This window comes from Rhododendron vialii, chromosome 6a (genome assembly GCF_030253575.1).
Source record: "Rhododendron vialii isolate Sample 1 chromosome 6a, ASM3025357v1".
NCBI classification, from domain to species: domain Eukaryota; kingdom Viridiplantae; phylum Streptophyta; class Magnoliopsida; order Ericales; family Ericaceae; genus Rhododendron; species Rhododendron vialii.
In genome coordinates, this window is record NC_080562.1 from 33386733 (window position 1) to 33408745 (window position 22013).

At 39.5% G+C, this 22013-nt stretch overlaps 1 pseudogene; it reads right to left on the reverse strand.

Annotated features, from left to right (window-relative positions):
* Positions 1 to 11039: 11039 nt before the first annotated feature.
* On the reverse strand, positions 11040 to 14093 carry LOC131330681 (protein DETOXIFICATION 40-like; annotated as a pseudogene).
* Positions 14094 to 22013: the final 7920 nt, after the last annotated feature.

Consider the following 22013-nt stretch of genomic DNA (forward strand, 5'->3'; position numbering starts at 1 on the left):
ACATGACGTACCGGGTGTTTTGGCTAAATAAGTCTACTTGGATTATTGTTTTGTTTTTATTCTAATTTTATTCGCATTTGTAAGTTCACGCCAAATTTTTGTGAATTATTAGTTCGTCTCGACGAAAGGAATCAGAAAAGTAAAAAATTGTGATCCAAACTCAACTTTTTTTAATAAAGCCAAAATTTTTGGCTTTTTAGTTGATTTTTGTCTCTTTATTAAAAAAAAAATTAAGTCTAGACTATAACATTTTACTTATGTGATTCCTCTCATTAAAACGACCGAATAATCCATAAAAATTTAACGTGAAACTAACAAATTCAAAAACAAAAAAATAAGCCGAGTGGCTTATTTAGCCAGAACACCACCTGAGGGAATCTGCTATTTCCCAATTATTAATTTGTTATATGTTTTTAAATTTTTGTACATCAAAAATCACCAGTAAGAATACAAAACAAAAAGTGTAAGGTCTCCCAAAAGATAAGTTGTTGCAATAGCTAGGATTGATTGAATTAATCCAAGAGTTGGCATGTGTTCTCCTACTCTTAAAATGTACCCTCACTCTTTCAATATTACACAAATACCATCAATAGGTTTTTTTCCCGAGCCCTGCTATTTGCAAGAAATATTTACAAGAAATCACGTAAGAAAAAATGAGTTCGGACCCATTCTGGGTTTCACAAAAATTTAGAAAAATATCCATAAAATTTTGAGTATTATTCTATGTGGCCTTATAAAAAATGTGTGCGCACGCGTGTCCAACAAGTAATTTTCTTAATGTGTGTATTATTTTCCACCATAACCCAATTGTTCCCAGTCACATTTTTCTCCTCCTACGTGGCCCATTTTTCTACCAACAATTACCCCACCCACTCCCAATTATCCCACCTACTCCTTTTCCTTCCCAGAATCCCAGGAATTCCTTATCTTGATTCTTTACCTTTTTCTCTCACTTTTTCTTCAATATCTTGTCCTGATTCTTTACCTTTCAACTCCTCTTCTCCTGCTATACCAATTCAGTCCTTAGAAATTCATCTTCCATCTTTACCTCCACCAACCAAAAAGCCATCTCTTCCTCATCCTATGTTTACTAGGTCTAAAGCCAAAAATCAGATAACCAATCCTCACTGTCTAGCAGTTACTACTTCTCCTTCTGAGTTTCTTGAACCATCTACTTACCAAGAAGCTTTTCAAACTCCTGCTTGGACTCAGGCTATGCATGATGAGTTTCAGGCCTTACGGACCCAGCAGACTTGGTCCTTGGTGCCCTTACCATTTGGTAAACATGTCATTGGTTGCAAGTGGGTTTATAAGCTCAAGAAAAATTCTGATGGCAGTATTGCTTGACATTAAGCCCGGTTGGTTGCTAAGGGGTATTTGCAGGAAGAAGGGGTGGATTTTCAAGAAACTTTCAGCCGTGGCTAAACAGCCAATGGTTCGAATTCTATTATGTTTAGCCCTGCATTATAACTGGCCACTAAAATAGTTAGACATTTCGAATGCTTTTCTCCATGGCAAACTTGAAGAAGAGGTCTATATGAGTCAACCGCCAGGCTTTGTTGATTCAACTCAACCCAAACATGTCTGTAAACTACATAAAGCCCCGTATGGACTTAAACAAGCCCCTCGGGCATGGTATTCTACTTTTTCTTCTTTCCTTCTCCAACATGGATTTATCAATAGTCATTGTGACACCTCTCTTTTTGTGTACAAGACAGCTGATGTCCTAACTATCCTATTAGTCTATGTTGATATCATTCTCACTGGAAATTCTACCTCACATATTGATCATTTGTTTGCTCAAATGCACTCTGCATTCTCTATGAAGGAGCTTGGGTCTCTATCTTATTTTCTGGGCATTTCTGTACAACCTTGTGCCCAAGGTTTGTTCCTGAAGCAGTCTAAATATGCAATGGAAATCTTACACAAGGCAGGTTTGGCTGATTGTAAGCCTTGTATCTCTCCTTCTGTGATCTAGACTACATCCACTACTGAATCCTCCTTGCCGTTTTCTCTCAATCTTTTTAGGAGCGTTGTAAAGAGCTCTTCAGTACCTTACCATTACACGCCCAGATCTTGCATTCGCTGTCAATCAAGCTTGTCAGCACATGCAATCTCCCACTAATGGTGATTTTGCAGCGGTCAAGCGGTTACTCCGATATCTTAAGGGTACCCTTGATCATGGTTTAATTTACCAGCCTTCTTCTTTTGAGATTCAGGCCTTTTTTGACTCTGATTGGGCAGGGTATTGTACTGATCGCAAGTCATCTTCTGGTTACTGTGTTTTTCTTGGAGCTAACCTATTCTCTTGGTCTGCCAAGAAACAATCCACAGTCTCTCGTTCTTCCACCAAGGCTGAGTATCGTTCTCTTGCTCACGCTGCTGCCGAGCTAAGCTGGATTCAAATGCTTCTCCGTGATTTGCATATTTCTGCTGGCCCTACTCCTATCCTTTGGTGTGATAACACCTTTGCCATTGCATTGGCCAATAACCCTGTTTTTCACGCCCGGTCGAAGCATATTGAAATTGATTGCCATTATATTCGTGGTCGTGTTGCAGCTCGCACTTTGTCTCTTCATTACATTCCTACTTCCGATCAGCTGGCAGATGTCTTTACAAAAACTTTACCTATTACTCGCTTCTAGTATCTCAAGAGCAAACTTCTGGTGATTCCATCACCCATCCGTTTGAGGGGGGATGATAAGAGTATGAGTTCACCTGAGCAGTACACACTCTAATTCTATATGATTAGCTCACACCTGAGTATATTTCTGTTGTAATCAGTTGGTTAGTGGAATAATAGTTAGTGGAGTAATTAGTTGGTTAGTGGAATAATAGTTAGTGGAGTTAGATGCCAGTTGTATGAAGTAAGTCGGTTAAGAGTTCCCATTGTATAAAAGGGTTTCTTTTGTATCAATGAACAGTAAGATTGGATTTTTTCTAAAATCTCTTCACAAATAAGGCGGTGTGATATCACGGCTATCATCCAAATCAATTATTTTTAAAAAAAATTAAAAAAATCATTCACAATATCTGTAACAATTATGAGTTTGTCCGAATACCATAAAGTCCATAACCGAATTACCTTATCGTAAACATAAAAACAAAATGGCTAGAAATGGGGGGTGGGGTGGCACCTACCCCATCCCCACTAGCTACCTCCGTTCCTGTTTCCATGTGCATAAGAAAATTATTGAACTAAATTATTTTAATGTTGTTTTCAAAAGTATACTTGTTGTTCATTTATTAGGAACAAATGGAATTTTGAGTTACAGTATCCAATCAACGTAATTTTTAATTTGTAAAATAGTACTATTGTACACGATGAGCTGTAAATGAAAGCGAATGGTCTAGATCCAAAACCCTTTGCCATTTTTGATAAACCCCTTGGAATACCATTTCATTTCTAACATTCCAATTAGTCCAAAAGAGGCTAACTGGAATAGTTTTCAAGACAATCTTTTGTCAATTCGCTTCGGATGTTTGGTCATTGATTTTGGATTGGTGGCATGTGAAGTGGGTTTGCCTATCATCTTTGGCGGCCTATCTACCTGGTGGTTTGATAATAGATTCAGTAATCTGGAGAAACACATTTGGGAAGTATCTTTCTTTGCTACACTTTGGTCCTTATGGTTGGTGATCAGGAATGACTATGTTTTCAACAACGCCACTGTTAGAATATAGTATCAGAGTTATATATATTGAATTCAATAATAATATGTACATAGGCTCTTGTATTTATACAAAAGTGGAATCCTAAAATATGGAGGACTTTAAGGAATATCTTGATGGAATCCGTAAGGTGAAATTGTAATTCTTGTTTAGGTGTCTTTACATCCAATTTTCTGTTAGATGTTTGTTTTACTTTCCTTTTCTTTCGTGTAAGTTCATGTACTTATCTTGTTCTCCCTTGATGTACCCCTTTCGAGTTTATAAAAGTTTCGTTTGCCGAGAGGAAAAAAAAAAAAAGAGTTGCAGTTTTGACAAACAATACTTTGGCTGTTTTAGATAGCCAAAAATCCAAAACGGGCTCTCCAAGAGTCTCAAATACAGCTCGGTAAAGTGTCCAAATGAACAGTAACTCAGCAAATCCAACACCGGCCTCTCTATTTTTGGCAAAAGACGATTCAATAATTAAAATTAAGCGTTTACAATTTTAAGGTATGCAACCCCAATCAAATCCGCATATAATAAAGTCGCAATACAACTAGGAGGATAAAGGTAGATATGTAAATCTCCCACCGACATCGGTGAGTAATTTGCCAACGCATCCACACAGCTATTAGCTTCTCGATAGATATGATTGATGCCGAACACCTCAAGCTCATGCATCAAAGACCTGCAATCATTCAATATGTTACCAAGCGGGTGATTTTCGGTATTGTTATCTTTGATAAGATCAGTAACAGTCAGTGCATCAACTTCAACTTCAATATTATGAATATTTTCCTCCTTTGCTAAAGCTAACCCATCCCTCAAGGCCCAGCATTCCGCCATGAGACTGGAGGTTGCAACCATATTCCTGTGGAAACAGCCAACCCAATGGCCATGGTGGTCTCGAATAAGCCCTCCAGTGGAGGCAGCCCATGTTTTCAAGGTGAAAGCTCCATCGGTATTTAATTTGAACCGGTTAGTGCCAGGTGGAACCCAGCCTACTAGGACGTCCCTTTTCTGAGTGATGTAAGACTGAATTTTGATTTAGTCATTGTGGTGGCCCACATATTTTATATGGCACATATTGATTATGAATTTAATAAGATTTTCCATATCTTTATTCTATTCTATTGGTCAAATAAAAAAGTTGTTTCCTAAATAGGCTCTATTTTAAGTATAACGTTTAATAAGGAAACCAGTCCTCTCTCTGCCTATAAAATGAGCATCTAAGGTTCTATCAATTTAACGAGATATACTAAGAGGCTAGAAAGAAAGGCAAGGGAGAGAAACTCGTCTTCCACTTAGGCCTTAATGGTCTAGTAAAATCATGGTCGCTACAATCACTTATCGGATCGCTAGAGTTCCGCATTACTGGATCCAGGTACGCCATTCTTGTTTATTTAGTTTCCGCTTAATGTTTGTATTGATAATCATGATAGTGCTAGACCCTAGCATAATGAAGGGTGCTAATCATCTAACCCCATTAAAGAATAAATTTACAAGTGATGGATTTGTGTCGGACCATAAAGAACCATTCTGAAGCTTTGCTCATGATTGTTTTGACAATCAGGGAGGGGTCCGAGAAATTCGAGTAGGAATTATGCTCAAAGATGCAGCGATTATGATCATTCCATCTAGGCCAAATGGCAAAAAGGAAGATGATGTTGAAAGGAATACCCGAGTGGTGAGTACCCCTTAACGCTGAGTTCGCCAAGATCCAATCGAAAGGATTATCTGAATGATTTGAAAAAGGGAATTGGAGGAGATTCCAGATGGCAAAAGCACGACCGCAGTCACGTAACACATGACAAACATTTTCTATCTCAGAGGGACACCACACACAAAAGGGGCAGGTAATGATATGGCGTAGAAAGAGGTTGTAGCGGGTCTTGCGATGCAAGCCAAACGAAGTGTTGTGATAAAAACTGAATGAATTGTTTTTATTTCCTTAAGTTTCAATGGAAGAATACAACCATACATATAGGAAACGGATACAACCAATATGGAAGGAAAATAATTAGGAGAATAAGTCTCCTACAATAAAGGTAATAATTGATCCTAATAGATGGTTGCCTTTGAATAGAGTTCCTGCCGTAATGGGATTGATTTTGTTCCAGTGGGTGATATCCGTTAATACTCCCCCTCAAGATGGAGCATGGAGGGACGTAATGCCCAGCTTGGACGTCAAAATACGGAAATGATCAACACCCAAGGCCTTAGTGAAAACATCGGCTAATTGGGCAGCTGAGGCAATGTGTTGAAGGTGAAGAAGACCTTGTTGAACCCGTTCACGAATGAGATGGCAGTCGATTTCAATGTGTTTGGAGCGCTCATGGAAGACCGGATTCCGGGCGATATGTAAGGCTGCTTGATTGTCACAATGTAGAGTAATTGGGGAGGATACTGGAACTGCTAAATCGTGAAGCAAAGTGCGAAGCCATAACAATTCGCAAGTGGTCGAGGCCATGGCCCGATATTCGGCTTCAGCGGAAGAGCGGGACACGACACTTTGCTTTTTTGTGCGCCATGAAACGGGGCTGGTACCAAGAGTAATGAAATAACCGGTGGTGGAGCGACGAGTCATGGGACAACTAGCCCAATCCGAGTCAGTGTAGCCAGTAAGAGTGAGGGCCGAACTGGAAGAGAAGAGTAGGCCATGAGAGACGGAGCCCTTGAGGTAGCGAAGTATGCGAATGGCAGCATCAAAGTGAGGAACCCGAGGTGTATGCATGAACTGGCTGAGTAAATTGACGGCGAACGTGATATCGGGGCGCGAAATGGTGAGATATATTAGGCGCCCGATGAGCCGGCGGTAGGAGCTCGAGTCTGAGATGGGATCACCGGAATCAGCCGAGAGCTTAAGATGTTGTTCCATAGGAGAAGAGGCTGGACGGCAGCCGGATTGCCCCGCGTCGGCGAGGATGTCAAGAACATATTTGCGCTGATTAATGAAAATACCTTTGGCAGAGCGAGCCACTTCAATGCCTAAAAAATATTTGAGCTTCCCAAGATCCTTTAACTGAAATTTACTCGACAAGAATTGTTGTAAGCGGCGAATGGATGGTAAGTCATTGCCTGTAACAAGCAAATCATCAACATAAACAAGAACAACGAGAATAATAGAGCCAGTTTGCCGAGTAAATAGAGAGTGATCAGCTTGGGATTGTGTAAAACCATCCGATAGAAGTACTGTGGACAGTTTAGAGTACCAATTACGAGATGCCTGTTTGAGTCCATAGAGGGACTTTTGTAAGTGACAGACACGGGTCTCCCCCTGTCGACCATATCCTGAAGGAAGAGACATGTAAACATCCTCGTCAAGGTCTCCATGCAAGAAGGCATTGTTAACGTCTAATTGGTGTAGATGCCAGTTACGAGTAGCGGCAATAGCCAACACACAGCGGACAGTGACCAATTTTGCGACAGGAGCAAAGGTGTCATGATAGTCCAAGCCCTCAACTTGAGTATAGCCTTTGGCGACCAAGCGGGCTTTGTAACGTTCTATGGATCCATCTGCTTTTAATTTAGTTTTAAAAACCCATTTACAGCCAATTGATTTTTTTCCAGGGGGAAGAGAAGCAAGTACCCATGTTTTGGTTTGTTCAAGTGCATTGAGTTCATTAGAAATAGCAGCACGCCAGTGGGCATGCTTGATGGCCTGATTATACGAAGAGGGATCATGAGAATTAGATAAAGCGGAGATAAACGCGAAGTGGGATGGTGAAAGATGGGAATAAGAAATGAAATTACTAAGTGGATAGACCGTACCTGAAGACTGAGTCGGAGCAGAGGTGGAGGCAGCAGTGGCTGAGGGGAGAGTGGGGCATATATAGTCCTGAAGGTAGCTCGGGGGCAGATGAGTGCGGGTTGGCCGAGAAGGAATGGCGGGGGAAGAGGAGTCTGAGGATAGAGGATTAATGGGGAGTGGAGGCAGGTCGGTAGGGGATGGATCAGGTGAGGGAGGTGGGCTAGGATGGATGATATTAGAGGTAGCGGAAGGAGGGGGGTTGGGTTGGTTGAGAGAGCTAAGTGGTTCAATTGAATATAAGTCAGTAAGGCTAGGCGGTGGAGTTGCGGGGGGCGGGATATAATGGGGGCTTTGGATGTGAAAGGGAAAAATAGTCTCAAAAAAAGTGACATCCCTAGAGATAAAAAAAGTGTTCGTGTCGAGATTGAAAAGACGGTAGCCACCGTGGCGTGGGGGGTATCCCAAAAAAACACAAGGAACACCACGGGTTTGAAATTTGTCACGGCCGACACGGGATGTTTGTGCATAACAAAGACATCCAAAAACACGTAAATATTTGTAATTGGGGGTTTTGTGAAAAAGTCTTTCATAAGGGGAGACGTTTTTTAAAGTTTGTGAGGGGGTGCGGTTAATGAGATAAACTGCGGTTAGGATACACTCGCCCCAAAATTTGATGGGAAGGTGAGCATGAAAGCGTAAGCATCGTGCCACGTTTAAGATGTGGCGATGTTTACGTTCGGCCACGCCATTTTGTTGAGGGGTATCAACACAAGTTAATTCTTGTAAAATCCCATGGTCATGAAATAACTTGAGAATTGGACGGGATAAAAATTCAAGGGCATTATCTGACCGAAAACATTTGACGTTGGCATTGAACTGTGTTTTGACCATATTGAGGAAAAATTGGATTTTGTAAAGAGCATCCGATTTGTAACGCAATAAGTACACCCAAGTAGTGCGTGTGCAATCATCAACGATGGTAAGAAAATAACGTGCCCCACAAGTAGAAACAGTATGATAAGCACCCCAAGTGTCTACAAATATACGATCAAAAGGAATATTACTTTTATTGAGAACTAAATTAAAAGGGAGGCGAGTATGTTTGCCACGTAAACAGGCATCACAAGGTGAAATAGTAGCATGACGGTAATTAAAAGATCGAGGTAAACTAGTGGTTGCTGGGTGACCTAAGCGTTGGTGCCATAGGCTGGAATCATCGGACGGAGTGGCGAGGGCAGTGGAGGATGAGTTGCGGAGGTAGTACAAGCCATTGCGTGCCTCGCCCGTTCCAATCACAGTCTTCGATTTGAGGTCCTGAAAAAGACAGAAATTAGGAAAGAAAAACACAATGCACTTGAGATCACGGGATAATTGTTGGACAGATAGCAAATTGAAATGAAAACTAGGGACATGTGATACACCAACTAATGTGATAGAAGGGGTGACAGTGATATTGCCAATATGTGAGATAGTATGAGTAGAACCAGAAGCGGATTTAACGGGTAAAATTTTTTTTGTAGCTGTATATGAGTTAAAAAGGGATAGATGAGGTGTCATATGGGTTGTCGCCCCACTATCAATAATCCAATCATGGGAAATTAAATTGGTATTACCGGTATAAAAAGCAGATGGATTGGCGTAAAAGTCATGTGCTTGGGACGTCTCGGCAGGACTCGAGTGAAGATTGGATTCCATGACGGCTGCATAATTGGACCGACCAGATGATTGGTTGGGAAGACGATTGAAAAACCAGTCAGGATACCCAATAAGCTTAAAACAACCCGACTTATAATGACCCGTACGGTTGCAATGACTACATAGTGCGTTCGGATCGTAGCCTGGTCGAGTTCGTGGGTTGGGAGGCTGGACCTTCTGTGGTTGGCGTGGCTGGTCGCCATGAGCAGGGGGCAGTTGTCTAGTTTGCTGGACCCTCGGCTGATTTGATGAAGAAAACCACTGACCTTGAGAGTTGTGCTGCTGCCCATCCTTGTGTTTTGATTTATTTTGTTGAGGTTGAAAACTTTGACTGATCATTGTCATTGCCGAGTCCTCCTGCATGTGTGGGGTAGTGACGACGAGCGGAGAACTTTTGGTTTGTTCTTCCGAGATTAATAAGCCGTAAACCTTCCCAAGGTCGGGAATTGGGTCCATGGCGAGAATCTGAGTTCGAAGAACGTGGTATGGTTCGTTGATGCCCATTAAGAGCAGATATACACGTTCATTCGATATTCTTGTATGCCATGCCTTAGCGGTGCCACACGTACAAGCCGGAGGCGGATCTATACCATCAAGTTGATCCCAAAGCGTCTTGAATGTGTTGTAATAATTGGTAATATCGAGATTACCTTGCTGAAGGTTGGAGGTTTCCTTTTGGATTTTGAAGATTGTAGCATGGTTGCCCTGAGTGAACCTTGACTCAAGATCACACCATAGTTCATACGGCGTGCGGCAACTGGCTAGACTCGGTGTGATCGTGTTGCTGATGCTATTAAGCATCCAGGAGAGGACCATCGTTGACACGCGTTTCCAAAGAGGCTGAATATCCGGGTCTGATGGACATGGCACTGAGTTGTCAATGAAGCCTAGTTTATTTTTCGCGCAAAGTGCCATGGTGATTGCACGACTCCAAGACCCATAGTTGGTGTGGGTCAAGGCAATATCAACAAGAGGGGTACGGGGGTGATCAGCCGAGTGTAGAAAGTAGGGAGAAGATAGGTCAGAAATTAGTTTCTGGACCTTTTCCTGAGCGTCAGCCATGTCGGTGAATATGGCCTGAAGATTGAAGCTCCTATCTTCTTCCAGTTTGTGAAGAACGTTTTTTTTTTTATGAGGAAGAAAAAAAGAAAGAACGTGAACCACGCTTTGATACCATGATAAAAACTGAATGAATTGTTTTTATTTCCTTAAGTTTCAATGGAAGAATACAACCATACATATAGGAAACGGATACAACCAATATGGAAGGAAAATAATTAGGAGAATAAGTCTCCTACAATAAAGGTAATAATTGATCCTAATAGATGGTTGCCTTTGAATAGAGTTCCTGCCGTAATGGGATTGATTTTGTTCCAGTGGGTGATATCCGTTAATATGTTGGATGCGGTAAGAATAAGGGAGACACCATATCCATTTCCAATTGGTGCCCGGAGGGAGGATGTTATGAGAAGGGAGAAGGGAATAGCAGACTTGCAGCTGAAATCCCCGTTAGTAGTGGGGTTCCAGATAAGGTTGTCGGGGCCAGGATTGTACCACTAAAGAGTGGTTTTGTGGATTATAGACAGGATATCATCGGTTAAGGAGAAAGAAAGAGAGCCAAGACTCCAAGCATTGTGGGATTGGCAAAGATTTTGGATCTGAGAGTACCCTCACCCGTCCAATTATCAAACCAGAAGGAAGTGGAGATCCCATCCCATAACCGGAGGCGAGTACACTTATCAAACAAATCTTTACCAGCCCCTCTCCCTCTCTCTCTCTCTCTCTCTCTCTCTCTCTCTCTCTCTCTCTCTCTCTCTCTCTTATTTTAGTCATCAATACCAGTGTTAGATTAATTTCATCAAAAGAAATTGAAAAATGACTAACCAAGTACTTAAGCCACATACATCACAATATCAACCGAAGACGCTCAACGAGAATTTACATTGCCTTAATTAAGCTAGTTGCCCAACCGTGGAATCCAAGGAAAGCGTTGATCAATGAGAAATGTGTCTTTTAGTTCACCAAAACCGGTTCCTTCTTGTCGTCCCACTTATCCAACCTCTTCATGGCTTCTTCCACCTGTAATTGATTTCCGATTTCCACCCATAACTAGTTATTCATATGGAGTATTTACTAGAGCTCTTTTACAATCATACGACACTAAATTAGCAACAACAAATTGATGAACTTTTACTTAACAATAAAATTCTTGTCCTTCCCAATATATTTCCTGTTTGAGAACCTTAAAATTTTAATTAAAGCATTCGGACAAGCAGTAGCGCGGTAGGCTTAGTGTGAATTGTTTTGCCGTGGCACGATTCAAATAACATGTGAAACTTACTATTTGAGGGATATTTCATGTAGTCCACCCACCACCCAAACATTTACTCAAGAATTAGATTATAAACACCCGACTGATAATGGTTTCAAATGGGAGACTATCAAATTTAAATAGCTGTAGCGGCCTGCATACCGGTATAGCAGTAGCGGGAATATCGAATGATACATATATAGCAGGATTCAGACATAACGTTTGTGAATTTTTTTAACATTATTTAGGGCACCAGAGAACCTAAAGCAGTTGTAGCGGTCTTGAAGAGCACAAAAAAAACTAATACAAAGCATTACATATCGGGGATCGGCCGACACGGGTGTGAATATTTTGTACCACTGATATAGCAAGGTGTATCGTTATCAATAAACCATACAATCGCAACGCATCGTCCAATATTTAAAACCGTGGGTACTATTCTATATCACCGTGCTGAAAATAGCCCCGAAAGTAGCTTGTCTTTTGATAACCTAACTTTTTCTCTCCGACAGCCAAAAATAATAATCGAAAAACCTGTACCTCATCCTAATCCAAATATATCACATATATAGACTCTACAAGTATTATTTAACTAAATCTTTGGAATAAAAAATGACTCGTAAATTACCTCTTTTGTCCAATTTGTTCGAAAGGTGACCCATATTAAAATGAAGGTCTGCATTATTGTTCCGCCTATCATTCCTGTCCATATCCCCTGCACACCCCATAAATAATTAGTACAAGAAGTTTCTTGTCATTCATCACATATAAAATAGTACAAATAATGAGGTTCTAATTTTGTTACTAATTACCTTAGCCTCCAATTTGAAGTAAAAACCAAGTAAAACACCCAATGAGACTCCAATCATGTAATAGCATCCAACGTTGACGTAAGCAACAAAAGCTTGCCATCCACACCCAACAGCCACACCTTCACATGTGCATAGTTCACATAGATGACATCAATTTTGAATAAATTAACAAGTCCATGTTAACATATCTTAATCAACCAGAAACATACAGAGACAACAAGAATTAGGTGTGCGATAGGGTCAAAATTAGATACAGGAGAAAACAGAGAGAAATGAACGATTGGCCCTGTGGGCGCTCCTATGTAGATTCGATTTGATGATTTGATTGTTCATTTTCTAGGCGCTGGTTTAAATTCATCTAGTCAGAAAGACTCTAAATATGGTGAGATTTTTTTTATAAGGTGATGATTCTTCCCGCATTATATTGGGAGATTGAAGTTTATTTTAAACAAAGATCGTAATTGAGATTGGATTACTGATCAGGAAAAGAAAATTCATAGAAGCTTACCAGACAAAACAGGTTGAATTTCATTGAGGAGGAGGGTAATGGCGAGAAGCGGGCAGAGAGCATTGGCCACAGCTTCACCCTCCGTGAAAGCGTAGCTTAACATGCCTAAATACCATTACTAGAGTTGCCAACACCGCAAAGATAATGAAAGAGACTATGTTGACCACCACTACAGAAAATGCTGCTGACTTTGGATGCCCTGCTCCTAGCTCGTTGCTTACTCTCACACTGGTCACTCGTATTATATATTCATCAAAGAAAATCGTTACACAATGTGTGTAACAGCAAAAGATAGAGTTTGCGTATAACATGCAAGAAAAAGCACCTTAGGCAAACCAAAACAGAGGCACACTCGTAAAGAAGAAAGATTCGTATATAGAGAAGAAAATTGCCAGTAACATCCTAATGGGCCATCGATAGAGCAGAAAAACACAGTTTTCTACGCGTTAAAGTGCCTTGAAATGTGTATCAAAAACTGTATTTTTCTATATTCTTCTTGCCGTATTGACAACATAGTGAATTGTCAATAGCATAACCCTATAGAGAAAGAAACTAAGGCTAACCTTGCGGTAGCATTGAATCCGAACGAGATCATGATCGCGAATCCCGAAATTGTCATACTGCAATTGACAACCACAAAACTATAAATTTTCGATTGAAACAAACTGTGAGATTTAAGCAATTATCAGAATTAGCCTCAAATAAATTAGATAAAAAGCAAGAAATAGGCCCAAATAAACAAACCCACCAGATAGACAGAGAGTCCAAAGCCAATTCTGGATTTTTTAGCAGCCCAGCAATCAACACCATGATCTGGTAGTACCAAATCTCCAAACACAGCATTACAGCCGAAGCAATAGATAGCTTAAAGAAACCGGGCAAGCCCGAAAAAGCCTGTACGCTAAACCCAGACCAAGTGTACTTACACTTTTCACTCATCACAATGTAGACAAATTGGGCTATCACAATTACCCACCAAGAAAAACTCAGCATCAAGGCTGCACCCAAAAGCCCGAGCCCAAGTTTGAAGACCACTACCCAACTCAGAACCAGATGGATGACTAATGTTGCTGCTGCAATGTAAGCACTTGGGTTGACGATGGTTTGAGCCTGAAGGAATTTTTGTATCGGGAAATTCACGGCGTACGTGAATATCTGAGGGATTAGGCCATAGACGAAGATCGCGGCCATCGATGCGATCTCTGTTGATTGGCCGAGTAATATGAGAATGGGCTTGGAAAACACGTAGATTAAAGCGACAAGGAACCCGGTTGCAGTGAGAAGGATGGTAGATCTCTGGAGATAAATGCCTAACATTGGGTACTTCTTAGCTCCATATGCTTGTCCGCATAGGGTTTCCACTGCACTCCCTGTGAATTTAGATCCACAAGTGTGTCAGTGCCCTTTGGAACCCACAAGTATGTCATATGTTCAACAAATAAAACAAAAGAGTGATTATTAATTAGATAATTAGAGGCCGGTCCTCCTTTTTAGGCTCAGTTTGAATCCAACCCAGAATATTATTCCCAAACTTGCACAGGCTTGGATATATTATGTCATGACTTTTTTGGCCTTTTTATTCCGCTCGTCACTCCTTCTTGCCATCAACAACAAATCCTCTCTCTCGATCTCATTCTGAGACCGCTTACGCACCGCCTCTCCACCACCAGTTCTCACTCCAAGACCACCAATCCCACAATCTCATCAACGTCTCTGAGCTTGGCGCCCTCAATTTCCTCTACAGTCGAGGCTATGCCTTCTCCTCTGACATGCAAAAGCCTCCGCCACCGCCGCAGCATGCGAGGCGGCGAGAAGGAATTAAGCATCGTCGATGGCGGGGAACTCCATCATGACTCCGGACACCCTGCCGGCCTTCGGCGAGTCCACTCTGACCTCCATCACGGTAATCAAATCTCAGATTGAACCAAACTAACTCGATGCAAAATCCACGGCACGGAGTAATTACGAAAGTTGTATATATTATACTGGAGTAATAGATGTGTGTATGTACAGAGTGATTAGATATATAGAGGAAGAAAGGCATGTATATATCAATCAGATGCATTTTTTTTTCTTTTTATGTTTTTGTGATGGTGCAGTACATATAAGTGGGTTTTGGAAATTGAAATCTCTTTTTGTGATGATAAAATTGTTTTGGTGTGGGATGAGCCTACATGAACTGTGTGTTTAGTGTGTATTAAGACTGTGTGTTTAGTGTGTATCAAGATCATCGTCGAAATCGTTGGAGGGATCCTTGGAGTTGTAAGTTAATTTGTTGATTTTTGAATTCTAAGGTGGTGTTTGACTACAAGTCAATGAATCTGTTATATTTGAACGTTATGAGAACCATATATTTTTCTATGAGAATTGTGTATTTTCTGTAAGAGCTGTTTATGAGAACTGTGTACTTTATATGAGAGCATTGTATTTTTCTATGAAAACTGTGTATTATATATGAGAACTGTCTATGAGAACCGTGTATTTTCTATTGGAACATTGTATTTTTCTATGAGAATTGTGTATTTTTCTATGAGAATTGTATATTTTTTATGAGAACTGTGTATTGTCCATAACAATTATTTATGAAAACTGTGTATTTTCTATGAGAATTGAGTATTGTCCATGAGAACTGTGTATTTTCTATGACAACTACATATTTTCTATGAGAACTGTGTATTAAGTGTATGGTGAGACTATTTGAACTGTATATTTTCAGTTCATATAACCATTTTCACATAGTTCTCATAGAACTGACTATGAGAATTGACAGTTCTCATAACCAATTCACATAGCCAAGGGTAAGAATTGTCTATGAGAACTGTGTATTTTATATGAGAACATTGTATTTTTCTTTGAGAACTGTATATTATACATGAGAACTGTCTATGAGAACTATGTATTTTCTATGGAAACATTGTATTTTTTTATGAGAACTGTGTATTTTTCTATAAGAACTGTGTATTTTTCTATGAGAACTGTATATTTTTCTATGAGAACTGTATATTGTTCATGACAACTATCTATGAGAACTGTGTATTTTCTATAACAAATGTGTATTTTCTATGAGAACTGTCTATTTAAGTGTGTGGTAAGACTATTTGAACTGTGTATTTTTCAGTTCACATAGTTATTTCATATAATTCTCATAGAACTGACTATGAGAATTGACAATTCTCATAGCCAGTTCACATAGCCAAGGATATTTTTGTCCGAAACAGTTTTCATAAAGACAGTTTTCATAGGAATGGTTCTCGTAGAAATAATTCTCATAGACAGTTCTCATGGAGACAATTATCATAGAAACAGTTCTCATGGAGACAATTATCATAGAAACAGTTCTCATAGAGAGTTCTTATAGAAAATGATATTTTTTTTAATCTTACATAATTTCATATTCAATATGGATCTTGTTTGGTAGATATCGTCGAATAGGTTCCAAAAATATAATTTTTTTTAAAAAATGAATAGCTACAACAAAAGATATTACTTTTTGAAATTTAAACAATGTTTTAATGGTGCACCAATACTCATGGAGCATTGGATAATCTTTCTATACTAAATGCTCTCTAGTTCAGTGCGCTGCTGCACGTGAAGGGGCATGGTTGGAATAAAAAATATAAATAATTGTACAGGACTAAATTAAGTTCGAACCTAATTTTTAGGACCGGCCTAAAAATTCCCCATTATTAATCGGGGCCCAAGGCACACCACCGGCCCTTTCTCAGCAGTGTCGGCTTACATTTGGGGTGAAATTTACACATTTGTCTTTAATCCCGTCCCAGATGTGTGGTGGAAAAAGAACCCGAAGCACCACATGACGGTGCCCAGATGATTAGAGAAATAAGATCTTCATACTGGTTTAAACGGATTGAAAATTAGAGCACTTAGTTTTTTAACCTTATTTTTTAATATATAAACGATCTATACATGGTTGAAAAATTAATTGTTCCAATTTTCAATTCGTTTGAACCGATGTGAAGATCTTATTTCTCTGTTTATTTTATTCTAAAGGGTCATAATTAATTTTTGACTCTAAGGCTTTCGTTAGTTAGCTCTAAGAAATATTTGATTCTACGACTTTCTTAAGGTTGACTAACGAGAGCTTTAGAGTCAAAAATTAATTATGATTTATTAGGATAAAATGATCGGAGAAATAAGATATTCGCACTGGTTTAAACGGATTGAAAATTGGAGCACCTCATTTTTTAACCATATTTTTTAATATATAAACGGTTTATACATAGTTGAAAAATTAATTACTCCAATTTTTAATACGTTTAAATCAGTGTGAAGATTTTATTTTTCTAATAGTTTTATCCTAAAGAATCATAATTAATTTTTGACTCTAAGGCTCTCGTTAGTTAGCCCTAAGAGAATCAAATATCTCTTAGGGCTAACTAACGAGAGCTTTAGAGTCAAAAATTAATTATGATTCTTTAGGATAAAATAATTAAAAAAATAAGATCTTAGCACTGGTTCAAACAAATAAAAAATTGGAGTACTTAACTTTTTTTCCATTTTGTTTTAGACGGTGGAGTGACGGCAGGTATTGAATTGATGAGTTTTTAGAAAGTTCAGGTGTTTATATGAAATTTAAGAAAGGTCAGGTGCTGAATTAATGAGTTTTTAGAAAGCTTAAGTGTTTATATGAAATTTAAGAAAGATCAAATGTTTATGTGTGATTTGTGTAAAAAGTCAGGTGTCTGCGTGAAATTTTCCATTGTAATTGGTTGAAAAAAGAGAGATGGGCCTCAAAGGACGACAACCTTGCCAAATCACTTTCATTGGTGCAAACTAAAGGATAAAAGGACAAATAAGTTGACTTGACTAATACTACTACCTACATACCTCTGCATTAATTCATGGATTTTCCTTTTTTCTTTTTCTTTTTTATTTGGCCGCAGATAGATACCATGTTTGTTTTGGGACTCTAGACCCAAACTTTTTTCTTTGGTCCTTAAAACATTTTAACTCTCATTTCTCTATCTATCTCTCTTCATTTATTACCCCAAAAGAACTAACTCAAAATCCAAAATGTACATGCCAAGGTTTCGTCTCGCATCTAAGAACATGATTTGGAGCATTGGTCATATACTATAACTTAATATGTAGCATAAGCTTGCAAAGAAATCAAGATATTATGATACAACGGAGCCCGGATTTTTAAATTCAGGAGTGTAACTGTTTAAAAGGCATTCCACCATGTTAGTTCATCTTATTCCTAAATATCTATTTATAAGGTATTCCACTATGTTAGTTCATCTTATTTCTAAATATCTGGAGAGGAAGGTTACATATTGCCAACAGGCTTGTAGTCACTTCCTCACCTCTTCCACATGGAAGGTGAATCGAGGGTTTGATTCTCATCAGGAATGCGAGTATTTGGTGTCGTGATTGATGCTCTTTGGGCTTGTCCCATCCATAGGCCGCTTAGTGGTACTGTTTGCATGAGAAATTCATTGCCCCAATCAAAAAGTGACAAGTGGCCATTTTCAGTGAACAAAACAGAACACGTGTGGATTGAAATGCATAGAATCATGCACTTAAAAGAACAATGGTGTTTTAGCTAATTCAATGTTGTTTTATGGGAAAAGGCAATCATTGCTAGGTGTCACTCAAAGAATGAATAAGAAAAAATATGCGGTTCGAATCCCAGAGACATAAATGGTGTCATTTAAACAATAGCGGTTATGTTCATTGAGCACGATCAAGGAAGTTGAGATTTGGGCATGAAACCACCCAAATCAGACACGATGCAATCAAGGGAAGTGAAGATAGTGGATTAACTGAACAACTATGGAACGGTTGCAAGCAAGAGCTTTGGAGAGAAAATTTAAATTCAAAAACAAGAGTGACTTTAAAGGCAACTTGGAGGGAGATTGGAAGCCGTTAAGAAAACCCAAGAGTTTACTTATAAATAGAAGAAATTGTAGAAGGAAGAACCCCCAGACAAATCATCAACAAACAGCTATGCTATACTTGGTTTGTCCATAGGCAGTAAATTAGGAACTTAGACTTAGTTCGAAGTAGCTAGGAGTAGTTTATAGTAGTTACATTGTAATCTATTCGTGTTATTTTGAAGTTGAAGAATCATTTGGAAAGCAAGTTGTTTTGAATTCATGAAGGTATCTTGTTTCTCTTTGATTGCGGAATTTCTAGTGAATCGTTGTGCCGTTTCAATACTTCAAAGAAAAATCTTTTACATTGAGGTAATTGAACCAACATCACAATCGCCTGATTAAGTTTGGCTTTTTTATAAGTTAAATCTAGAAAGGATAATTAAAAATCTTTTTTGGCATGCTCGCACACAATCATATTTCCAAAGTAACCAAAAATTCCAGCCAAACAATTTTTTGGCAAACCCGATGAGACCCACTAAGGTGTTGAATATGGCTCCAAAACTTAGAAGACAAGCTGATAAGTCCAAAGTTGGACCAGAACCAGAGGAAAATGTACCAGTAGACTCTGAAAAAGGGATTAATGATAGGAGCGTGATATCATGGATATAAGCGCCTAAGTAGGGCAAATTAGCGCTTTAGAGGCGCGTTTTATTCAATTTACTACTTGATGACGTGTTTTCCCGTGTTTTGTATTTTTGGTTATTTTTGCAGTTAATAAGGCGGATTTAGCGCCAAGGTTGGAATGCGTGGCCTTGAGGCCGACTTGAATGTCACCGGGGAGTCAAAGCCGGGGCATGTGGCATCGGGTGACGTCATTGAAGCGTCGGGTGGCCAAAATCTCATGCAATACTCAAAGATTTGCCACTAATGCAAGCGGTATCGATACAGCTAAGAGCTATATCGATACAATGTGATCCAGAGCCGAGGCAAAGAAATGGGTATCGATACAGGCTAGGGCTGTATCGATACCGAAGTTCATAGCGAGAAAAAATTGTTTTCATCGTTTTCTTAAATCCGAATTTGAGGGGTCATGAATAAATACCCTTAAAAACTCCATTTTTAGGGTTCGGATTTTATTGTGGCAGTTTTTAGACGTTCATTTTTCTTTCAAGAGCTATTCCTTTGAAGTTTTCAACATTTGTTCAAGTATTCGAGTATTCGGTAACTCGTTTCAACTTTTGTTCTTAATTAAAATTATTCGGTTGTGCTTGCTTAGTTCAAATCTTTCATTTATTTTTCCATCTCAAGAAATAGAAGTATGATTCAAATTAGGATTTCTTCTTTTTCATGTATAATAATTAGTGAGTAGTCGTATAGGTAGGGTCACGGGGTGATTAACACATCGTAGCCAGTTCGGGCACTGCTCCTTTTTTCAACAATAAAAAAATAATTTTAGATTGGAAAAATACTTCCCGTAGACGAACCCGGGCATTGTCGGACCCATGTGTGAACGGGGGAATGGGGGTCCAAAACTCATTCTCCGTTGCACATAGATAAACGGCGACCCTAAGATTTCGCATCTTACGGGGTATCTTTTTCAATCTAAAATTGAACATTTTTAAGAAAACACCGAATGGAGCAGGTTAATCCGAACTGGTTACGAAAGCTATGAACCCTACGACCATACCTCCTTTTTAATTCTCGGAAAGAACTTGTTATTTCTTAGCTTAATTAAATCTCAATCAATCGACAAGGGGTGGCTACCAAAGAGCCCGTTAAATTAGTAGAACCTAAGTTTTTAGTCAGTACACATCACTGTCTCTGTGGATTCGACTTCGGACTTACCGGATAATATGCTGAGTCGGTCTCCGCCCTACGCTTGTGGAAATCCATTAATTTATGACTAGGAAATCGTCAAGCAATTAATGGACAGGAATTGGTAATCCGTAGGAATTAATTTTGTAGGGGGATGAAAATAATTGATACTTCGGATCAACTGGGTTGCAACGGCTTATTCGTGCCTTTTCACCGGAACACTAATTCGTCGTCGGAACCCTAATCTGCAAAATAGACAGGGGGGTGAGTGCACCTTTGCCTTTCGTGGCAAAGGCCCTCCGATGCAAAAGTTAGTATCACGTACTAGCAATCAAACCCTAATTATCAGTAGGAAAGCAATATGAAAGCAATGTATTGCGTACCTCTTGCCTCAAGGTTTATCTCATATTTATAGATTTTTCGTATGCTTGTTGCCCAAGCATCTCTGTTGCCATAGGATTCCTAACTCGTATAGGAAACCCAGGATATCAAGGATTCTCGTTTCCTTTATCAGTTTATGGAAAAAAGTCCTTTCAGGATTCTTTTTCATTACGGGCCGAATATCCCATTCCCATTGGGTATCTTAACCTGATCCTATATTCCCGGGATCTTATTCCTTTACGGGACATGACTATTCTGAAATCTTCCAGAGTATTCCCTCTGCTCCTACTCTTAATTGGAGCTCTTTCTTTGTTCGGTCGTCTCTTGGCCGAACAGACGGCTTGGACCAATCACTTCACATGTGACTAGTCCTTTATCGATTTAATTTGGACCATTGCCTTTATAAGGAGCTCTCCTCCTGTTCGACCTCCTCATTGCCGAACATTGTCTAGCACGATGACTGTCCTGTCTATATTTTAACTATGGTCCCACGTACCATTTGTTCGGATATCAATTACATTGCTTTCAAACCGTCATCCTTCGTATCTCGTGCTTGGTTCTTACTTCATTTGTTCGGCTGTATCATAGTCGAACAGTCTGCTTGGACCAGCTACTTCACATGTAACTTGGTCCATTGTAGTCGGAATGTCTCTATCCACCAAGCAGTCAGTTTATACCCATGACTTCTTATGTCATTGGCCCTTATTGCTGTTCAATACTCTGACCGGCGATCAATCATGTTCAATTTCTCACGTGCTTTTATACATCACGTGTTCGGCATCTAGATCTACCTGTTCGGGAATACCTCCCTACAAATTTGGTTCTTTGTTTACTATAAAAGCGAATCAATCCGGACCATGCTCCCCCTAATATCATCGATTAAGGTGAAAGAAAGAGAGCCAAGACTCCAAGCATTGTGGAACTGGGACCAATACTCTCTAACTGTGAGGTTAGATTCATCGCGAGTAAGAGGCCCAAAGATTTTGGATCTGAGAGTACCCTCACCTGTCCAATTATCAAACCAGAAGGAAGTGGACATCCCATCCCCTAACCGGATGCGAGTACCCTTATCAAACAAATCTTTACACACACACCCCCCCCCCCCCCCCCCCCCCCCCCCCCCCCCCGCTCTCTCTCCCCCTCTCCCTCTCATATTTTAGTCATCAATACCAGTGTCAGATTAACAAGCATTTCGTCAAACGAAATTGAAAAATGACTAACCAAGTACTTAAACCACATACATCACAAT